Genomic DNA, 9,377 nt, shown 5'->3' with positions numbered 1-9,377 from the left:
AGCCTTGTAGCACCTTAAACCTAGTAAATCAGGCGTGATTATTTTTTTCGAAAAAAAATTTTTTTAAGAAGCTTGTTCTCTATCTGGAGCTGTTGTAGTGTTCAGAAACCAAATATATTATTCTGCTTTTAACTCACTGTGCCTGACCTCTTTTTTCCCATAATTCATTAAATACCTATTTTTAAAACTCCGAAAATCCAGTGAGCAAAAGAGGTGGAGCTTCAAAACAGAAGACATAGTGTTGGAGTTGCCCTAATAGAAGTTACAAGTTTTATAGTTTGGAATATAGAGTTTTGCTTGTCTCCCCCTGTCCTCGCCCAAGTTCTGCAGGGTTTTTCATTCAGCTTCCTTGTATGGAAAAAGGAGACATGCCCCAGGACATGCAAACTGGAACCTCAAATCTCAGCCAGCTGCTTCTGCCAGCTGCCCCATTGTTTTTCTGGAATTTTCTACCTCTGACTGTAAAAAGCAAACACTGAAACTTTTTAAATTCTGTAACTTCTGATTGTTTCGTTATCTGTTACTCAAGCTCTTGATGCATGATTCGAGATGTTTCTGTATTATGCCCAAAGTCTCCTTTCCCCCTCCCTGAAAAAGTATACATGACCCCAACTCCCTAAAACAGGGGTCTCAAACTCAACTTACCGCTGGAAGTAGTCTGGGTGAGGCTGGGTCACGTCAAGTATTCCACCACCACGGTGGTGGTGGTCCGCTCATCCCACGGCCCGTCCGGGCGCCGCCAGCGCTTTGAAGGCCACAGGGCCCCTCCCCTGTGCCCCACCCCTCCCGGCAATTGGCCCGCGGGCCACGAGTTTGAGACCCTTGCCCTAAAACATTTTGTACATATTCTGTTTCCATGTAGCCAGTCTTATACTGACTACCCATCAGTGTTGTTGTACTTTAGGAATTTTTGTTTGTTGTAGATATAATGTCGAGTGCTTGATTGTATACTCCCACTGAATCCGGGTATTCATTCCAAGCAAGTCTAGAATCCTGACAATAGTTAGGTGAAGGTGTTGCAAAGGGAAGTGTGAAAAAAAATAATTTGTTTTATTTGGAATTTAAAACATTGATGTGTAAGGACTTCCATTCTTATGTTACATTGTAGAAGGGTCTGAAAACTGTAATAGAGAAACCAGAGTGGGTACTAGTAGGAACACTGAAATGCTTTTTTCAGAATCTTTTGAATTCCTTTCTTCTAAAGAAAAAAAATAACTTATCACTAATCTGAATAGACAGTGCACTCAGAAAAACAAAATTTGCCATCCTGCTCCACTGCCCTGCAATAAATAGCAGTACACTGTCCTGAGAGATGCCTCACTGTCTGGCAGTTAAGGTTAGACAACTCACTTCATCACCAGGTATCTGACATGTAGTCTTTGTATTTTATTTAAGTGAGTTCTACGGGCTTGCTAAAGTGCCCCCCTAACCCTGTAAGTTTGCACATGTAACATTTTGTTTACTTAACTCAGAGGTCCTCACACTTTTTCTAAAGGGGGCCAGTTGACGGGTGCCAGTGGTGGGTGCAGGCCTCCAAGGCGGTGCCAGTGGGGGGGGGCGCAGGCTGGTGAGGGGATGGGGCACATGCGAGGGGAGGAGGGGGGTGCATGGGGCAAGGTGCCAGCTTGCTTGCGAGGTGACTGAGTCCAAAATGACCTCCTCACAAGCAAGATGCCGCTGGGCGTGGGCACAGAGGTGTCGGCTTGCTCACGAGGAGATCATTTTCTCCAATGGAGTTCAAAACGATCTCGCAGCAAGCAAGTGAAAGTGAGAGCTACCCATTGAAACTGATGCAGAGAAGTAGCAACATGTCCCTGACAATACAAATTTCATTACAAATCAAGTTTTGTGAGCCGCCCCGAGGCTTTGGCGAATGGGGCGGCATAGAAATTTTCTAAATAAATAAATTTTCTAAATAAGTCCATTATCCTCATACAGCAGAGTGGTAGTGACTAAGACATTCTTAAAGCAATCTTGAAATGCAGCTATTTTGCTTTCATACTAATATGCACTCAGCTGCTTGAGTTCACTATTAAGATAATTTAATTCAAGGTGTTGGTGATGACCTATAAAGCCCTTAACAGCTTGGGTCCTGGCTACCTGAACGAGCGCTTACGTCCATATATGCCTGCCCGCCCCTTGAGTTCAGCGGGAGAGGCCCTTCTCCAGGAACCCTCCGTGAAGGAAATTAGGAGGGTAAGTACTCAGAGGAGGGCTTTCTCTGCAGTGGTGTCCAATCTATGGAATGCGCTCCCCAGAGAGGTCTGCCTGGCACCGTCATTTGTTTTTTGGCGCCAGGCGAAGACCTTTTTATTCAAATGCTATTTTAATTGTTAATATTATTTATTTTATTTTTCAGGCCAGGTCGACTCATATTGTACTGTTTTATACTGTTCTTATTTATTTATTATTGTGAGCCGCCCCGAGGCTTCGGCGAATGGGGCGGCATAGAAGCCTTCCAGATAGATAGATAGATAGATAGATAGATAGATAGATAGATAGAATGGGATTTGCTACCAACTAAAGGAGAGCAGTTCATAGAGAGAACTTGGAAAGAGAGAAGAGTTGTACCACTAAGTTTGTTACATTAGAGAGCTTCAGCTGCTGGGCCCTGTAGAAATGAAATAAGTAACAATGGCTGTCTCCAAGATCATTGCTGCTGAAGGCAGCACAGCAATGACCTGGTGCAGCCCAGATTCCAAAGCTGCAGGTGGGCATCTGGAAGACAGCATGCAAACAGAAAAGGGAGGGTGGAGCAGCCAATCATAGCTTGGCTGCAGCCATCTCAGTAGTTGCTAGGCAGACCTAGATAGAAGAGAATACAGTGGTACCTTGGCTCATGAACTTAAATCTGTTCCAGGACTCTGGTTGTGACCCAAATTGGTTGTGAGCCAAGTCAAATTTCCCCATAAGGGTCAATGTAAATAAGGGTAATCCGTTCTGCAACTTTTTTTTTACTCTCAAAAATGTGAAGCAAAGTGACAAAGAACAACAAAGATCGCGGCCATCTCCCCTCCCAGCAATTGTGCGGGGGGGGGGGGGAGGGGCGTGATCATGGGCGTGCTGGGGGGGGGGAGATGGGCATGAGCGCGCTTGGGCAGGGAACACAGGCAAAATCACAGCCATCTCCTGCCCCAGCACGAACATGGCAATCTCTCCCCACCCCCCAGCACGACCACGTTCGCGCCTGTGCAGGGAAGGTGGGCACACTCGCGATTGTCACTCAATGCAGACTTCGTGACTGTGGCAAAATTTTTATGAAGTTTCTGTTTGCAACCTGATTTAGTCATGAACTGAGGCATTTGTAAGTCGAGGTACCACTGTAAAAGTTGGAGTGTCGGCTGCAGTTGTGACCACTCTTGCTGTAAAACTTACTGGCAGAAACATGGAAACGATGTGGAATCATAAAAATTGGGTTCAGATGAGCAAACAAGTCACAGTGAAGCCACTATGCAACTATGCACTATGAAGGAGACCATCCTTGCCACATTTTACCATTCTTGCTGGCTTCATGCATAATGACAAGCCATGCCATGAAGGTTTCCACTATGGCTGATCATCATGCAGGAACCCACCCACAGACACAGGGACTCATACTTTCTCCACATCAATTTACTGGTCACATCATGGAACCAGCATGCTCCCACCAGTCTTTTGTTCAAACCTAAAGATTAATTCTGACGCCAAATCAAATTCCTGGGGAAGCAGCCGCTCAGATGCATCCTGTTGCTAAATCCTGAGTGCATGTCCTTCACCATCCACAATTATGTACCTAGTGTAAAAAAGTGTAAAAAAGCCCACCCTAATGTGTCTAAGGTGGGCTTTGTTTTATTTGGAATTTAAAGACTAAGGTACACCCATCCCTTACTCTCTATCATATACCAGCTGTTCCTATGTTGCCTGACATTCCTCTCTCATCCTTTGAAGGTGACCCATTGTTAGGAACGGAATCAGGTTCCAAGGAATGATGACACTGGAGACAAAGTACCAAGCAGCACTAGTTTACTACATTCTTGCAAGAGCGGGCGCCCACCTCACAGGTAGCGCACCGGTTAGACAAAAGACATTGCCTTTTATTCCCTTTCCCCGATGCACAGACCATGCCTCTTTTCACCCATTGGCTGGGTTACTAAGAGGTCACAATCTTCTCCGTCTGCCTTTATCATACTACTCCTTGGTATGTTCCTTCACCCGCTCATACATCCCATGTTCATGCTAATAAGTCCATTACCTATGAGAGGTGTGTCAGTTATTATTCATAAACCTATTAAGCATGCACACTACTTACGATAAGTTCACTAGGTCGTCTTGACCTTTATCAGTCTTGCCTTGCGACCACTTATCTCCTAAAACTACTGGGAGGATGAGATAGGGAATAGCCAACTTTCTTCCAAGCCAATAATCTCTTTAGCGAGTTGCCAAAAGACAATTGCTTGCTATCTTCTGCAAAAGGAATGGTTTAACCATTCTCTATGATCCCCCCACCCACTTTCTTTTCTTCAGAACTTTGATGTGAGAAAGCCCTCCAAAATATCCTGTCCATGACAGCTCCATTCAGCTCTTCCAAGTTCGAGGCAGTATCTTCCCTTATGAATTCAATGCATTTCATATTTGGTTTTCCCTTCCGTCTTCTGCTTTGACTTTCCCAAACATGACTAACTTCTCCAGTGTGTCTTAGCTTCTCATGATGAAGTTTTGTAATTTTTTCTTCTAGGGAAAGCTCTGGTTTGGTTTGATCTAGGACCCACTTGATAGACTTTCTGTCAGTCCAGGGTATTTACAAAGCTCCCCTTTGTTACAAATGCATGAATTTTCTTCCTGTCAGTTTTCTTTATTATTCAGCTTTCACCCCCATAAACTGTGATTTGGAATACAGTAGTTTGGATGAATTTAATTCAGATGACCATCAGGTATACTACTGCAGGCAAGAATCCCTCAGAAGAAATGGAGTAGCCTTCATAGTCAATAAACAAGTAGGAAAAGCAGTACTGGGATACAATCTCCAAAATGACAGAATGATCTCAGTTCGAATCCAAGGCAAACTGTTCAACATCACAGTAGTCCAAGTCTATGCCCCAACCACAGGTGCTGAAGAGGCTGAAGTAGGCCTTCATAGAACCGGTCAACAACACCTTCTAGAATCAACACCAAAAAATGATGTCCTTATCATCATGGGGGATTGGAATGCTAAAGTAGGAAGCCAAAAGATAACTGGATAACAGGCAAGTTTGGTCTTGGAGTACAAAGTGAAGCAGGGCACAGGCTGGTAGAATTTTGCCAAGAGAATACAATGGTCATAGCAAACACTCTTTTCCAACCCGAGACGACTCTACACATGGACATCACGAGACAGTCAACAAAGAAATCAGCCAAAGATGGAGAAGCTCTATACAGTCAGTAAAAACTAGACTAGGAGCTGACTGTGGCTCAGATCATGAGCTTCCTGTTGCAAAATTTAGGCTTAAATTGAAGAAAGTAGGGAAAAGCACTAGGCCACTCAGGTATGATCTAAATCATATCCCTGATGAATATACAGTAGAGGTGACAAATAGATTTAAGGAATTAGATCTGATAGACAGAGTGCCTGAAGAACTATGGATGGAGGTTTGCAACATTGTACAAGAGGTAGCAACTAAAACCATCCCAAAGAAAAGGAAATGCAAGAAAGCAAAATGGCTGTCTGAGGAAGCTTTACAAATAGCTGAGGAAAGAAGGAAAGCGAAAGGCAAGGGAGAAAAGGAAAGATACACCCAATTGAATGCCGAATTCCAAAGAATAGCTAGAAGAGATAATGCCTTCTTAAATTTTCCTGGGCTCCAAGATAACCGCAGATGGGGTCTGCAGCCAAGAAATTAAAAGACGCTTGCTCCTGGGGAGGAAAGCTATGGCAAATCTAGACAGCATACTAAAAAGTAGGGACATCACCCTGCCAACAAAAGTGCATATAGTCAAGGTTATGGTTTTCCCAGTTGCAATGTATGGCTGTGAAAGCTGGGCCACAAGGAAGACTGAGCGCCGAAGGATTGAGGTGTTTGAATTGTGGTGCTGGAGAAGACTCCTGCGAGTCCCTTGGGCCACAAGGTGATCAAACCGGTCAGTCCTAGAGGAGATCAGCCCTGACTGCTCTTTAGAAGGCCATATACTGAAGATGAAACTCAAATACTTTGGCCACCTCGTAATGCTGGGAACAATTGACGGCAAAAGAAAAAGGGGATGGCAGAGAATGAGGTGGCTAGATGGAGTCACTGAAGTAGTCGGCGTGAGCTTAAGTGGTCTCCAGGGGATAGTGGAGGACAGGAGGTCCTGGGGGAATGTTGCCCATGGGGTCGCGATGGGTCGGACACAACTTCGGGACTAAGAACATAGATTCTTGACTGTGATACAAATTATGCTTCAGGACAATCAAGTGCTGAGGTATACCCACTGCTTTCCAGGACCCTCCATAGTTTCTCATGATCCATACAGTCAAAGGTTTTGCTGTTGTCTATAAAGCATATACTGATCTCTTTCTGAAATTGTTTGGTGTGCTCCAGTAGCCAGCTCATACTTGCAATATGAGGTAAAGGGATGCCTCTTCAGTTTGGATGACAGGCATGTCTTTGCTGCAACACTTCAAGGATCACCTTGGTTGTGTGGGAGATTGACTCAAGGGTCTGATGGTTGCAGCACTCTTTTGCATCTACTTTCTTGGAGATGGGAATGTATATTGAACATTTCCAGTCTCTGAGCCATTGTTGTTTTCCATATTTGTTGACCTATTTTTGTTAGGATTTGTACTGATCCATTTTCTGAAGCTTGGAATAGTTCTCTTGGCATCGTATCTACTCCAGGCGCTTTATTCTTTGCAAGTGCTTTCCGAGCAGCTTTCACTTTGCTTTCTTCACTTACACATCCTTCTTCATAGGATTGTTTCAAAGAAGTCTGCCATCCTGTCATCTCTTCTATATAGTTCTTCTGTATATTCTTTCCACCTTCTCTTTTTCTCCTGCTCAGATATTATGTTCCTATTTGTCTTTTAGCATTCCTAATTTAGGTAGAATTTCCCTTTGATTACTTGAATTTTCTCTAAGAGCTGTTTTTCTGCTTTTGTTGTTCTCGTTTCTTTGCACTGATCATTGTAATAGTTTTTTCTCTGCATGACAGTCTTGTTTTACAATTTCCAGTTTGCCTTGATTCATACTTCTCACAATCCATGTCCCAGTGGTATGTGTTGTGAAAGGAAAGTCCAGTGCTGCACATCTCTGTGTGTCAGCCACTAGACTTCCTTTTGGGTTTCATCTAGTAGCATCATTATCAACACAGCTACCCTGTTGCCCTTCCCCAGCAACTGATAAAATTGCCCCCTCCCCGGGGAGGGGGGGTCTCATCTCTTGTCTCATTTTGAATTGTTTTATCATAGGGTTTTTGAAGGAAGGAATTTCAGCAGTGGTTTACCATTGCCTTCTTCCATGCAGTACTAACTAGAACTAGCTTGAGCATCACCACCATTGCCTGTAAAAGATGCCCTACTAGTATCATTTTCTACTACTGCCACAGACCAATAACTGCCTTTCAGAAATTCCTCTAACCCCATCGCCATTAATAAGATCCATTCTCTTTTTACTGATGTGACCCCATTACTCCTGAAGAGAGCAAACACGTCTTGGTCTGGTGACTCAGCCTTGACCATTTCACCTTAGTGATACTACCCTAGTGGGACTATTCGGGTCTCCTGACAGCATTGCTCTCAGCTCAGCACTCTCAAACTCCCTCACCGCATTAAGGTGTGCATCCATACTCTTCAATATCTAGCCCTGGAATGAAGCAGCTCACTCAGCTCTCTGGTTCTCAGGATCTGGACACTAGGTATGGTTAGATACTGCTGGATCCTGGACTTGATGGTGTCATGGGCTCCCTTTTTAAGACAGCCACTCAGCACACAGCTTTTCTCTCCTTTTTCCTTAACCAAGCCATTCCATACTTCACCCTAGTTCCATATTCCTGATGTTAGACAACAGAAGAAAAAATACGCAAAGTTTTGCATTTTAAACTCACTACTACTATACCACCGTGACCCCAAGAATAAAACAGTTTGTGTCTGCTCCCTGTCCCGAGGCCTCGTACTGCTGAGCAGGCTGATGCTCTCCTCCCTCCCTGGGGCCCTGCAGACCACAGCACTGCCAGGTTGCTCAGCTGCCACATGAATATTTCTTATATTTATATTCCACCTTTCTCCCATTGTGGGACTCAAGGTAGCTACATCTAGTTCCCAAGTGATCTCCCCTCCAAGCCCTGGCCAGACCCAGACCTGCTTATGTAAATATGCAGAATGCCTGCTTATGGCACACATTATGTGGCTTAAAAAGCACGCTATCTGGGGCACAGCACCTGACTGGACAATCTTTGATCACTCCAGCTCCGCTTGTCCAGAGATCTACTGTATTGGCCCTCTGCATAATTGTGATAATCCCTAAATGCCACTACACCTAACCAGCTTCCCAATATTAAGAAAACCTTAACTGCTCTCAGGAGTCTTGTCATGTCATCATATTCATTCATTCATTCATTCATTCATTCACCAAGGTTGTCTCAAATTACAAGATTGTGCATGCATGTGCAGGGAGGGACATGGGTTGGTTTCTTGGTTCACTTGCATTCTATCAGAAGAGTTGTAGTCTATGTCTTAGGTATTGAATTGCTTAGGAAAACCACCAGTTGATGGCCATACCAACAGCAGGGTTACCCTGAACTCAGATCAGGCAGCTGCCTCAATAGTCATACTTTATCACAGGCAGTAGCTGTTTGTATTCTCAGTTACAAACCACAAAACTGTACTGTTAGCTCCAAATTTTAGTTGCTCTGCTTCAAGTATCTAGCATCATATGCAAAATGAAACTTGGGACAAATTAGCAATTATAACAAATACAATTACTAACATTCCAGGAGTTTGTAGAGTTTTGTTGTATATGGTTCACAATCTTGCATAACCTACAACTATTCAAGCTTGATATTAAACCCAGACACATTATCTGAGATTTATTAGGACAGGTGTTATCCAAAGTCTCCATTCTTTGCAATGGTGCTGGGAGGTGTAAAAGCGGCTGTGTATCAGAAAAGCATTTCACAGTCATTAATCCTCGGCCCTAATCAAACTTTCAGGCAAAATAACACCAAAACCAGTATTTTCAGCTCAGTGTCAATGTGATGAAGGAAAGCTCAGTTTTCTTACTGCCAGGAGTATAATGATGAAAGGGAACAGGGAAATAGTTCTCAAATAATGGAGATCCCTATGCTTTAAAAAAACAGTTACTATGAAAGCAGGATGAACACACATGTGCATTTGTGAGGGGAAGACAAACAGAAGGGAAAACAGGGAAAACAGCTGTAGCCTGTCAGAC

This window comes from Varanus komodoensis, unplaced genomic scaffold (assembly GCF_004798865.1).
Source record: "Varanus komodoensis strain SLA01 unplaced genomic scaffold, ASM479886v1 scaffold42, whole genome shotgun sequence".
Lineage (NCBI taxonomy): Eukaryota > Metazoa > Chordata > Lepidosauria > Squamata > Varanidae > Varanus > Varanus komodoensis.
This window is presented reverse-complemented; position numbering follows the sequence as displayed.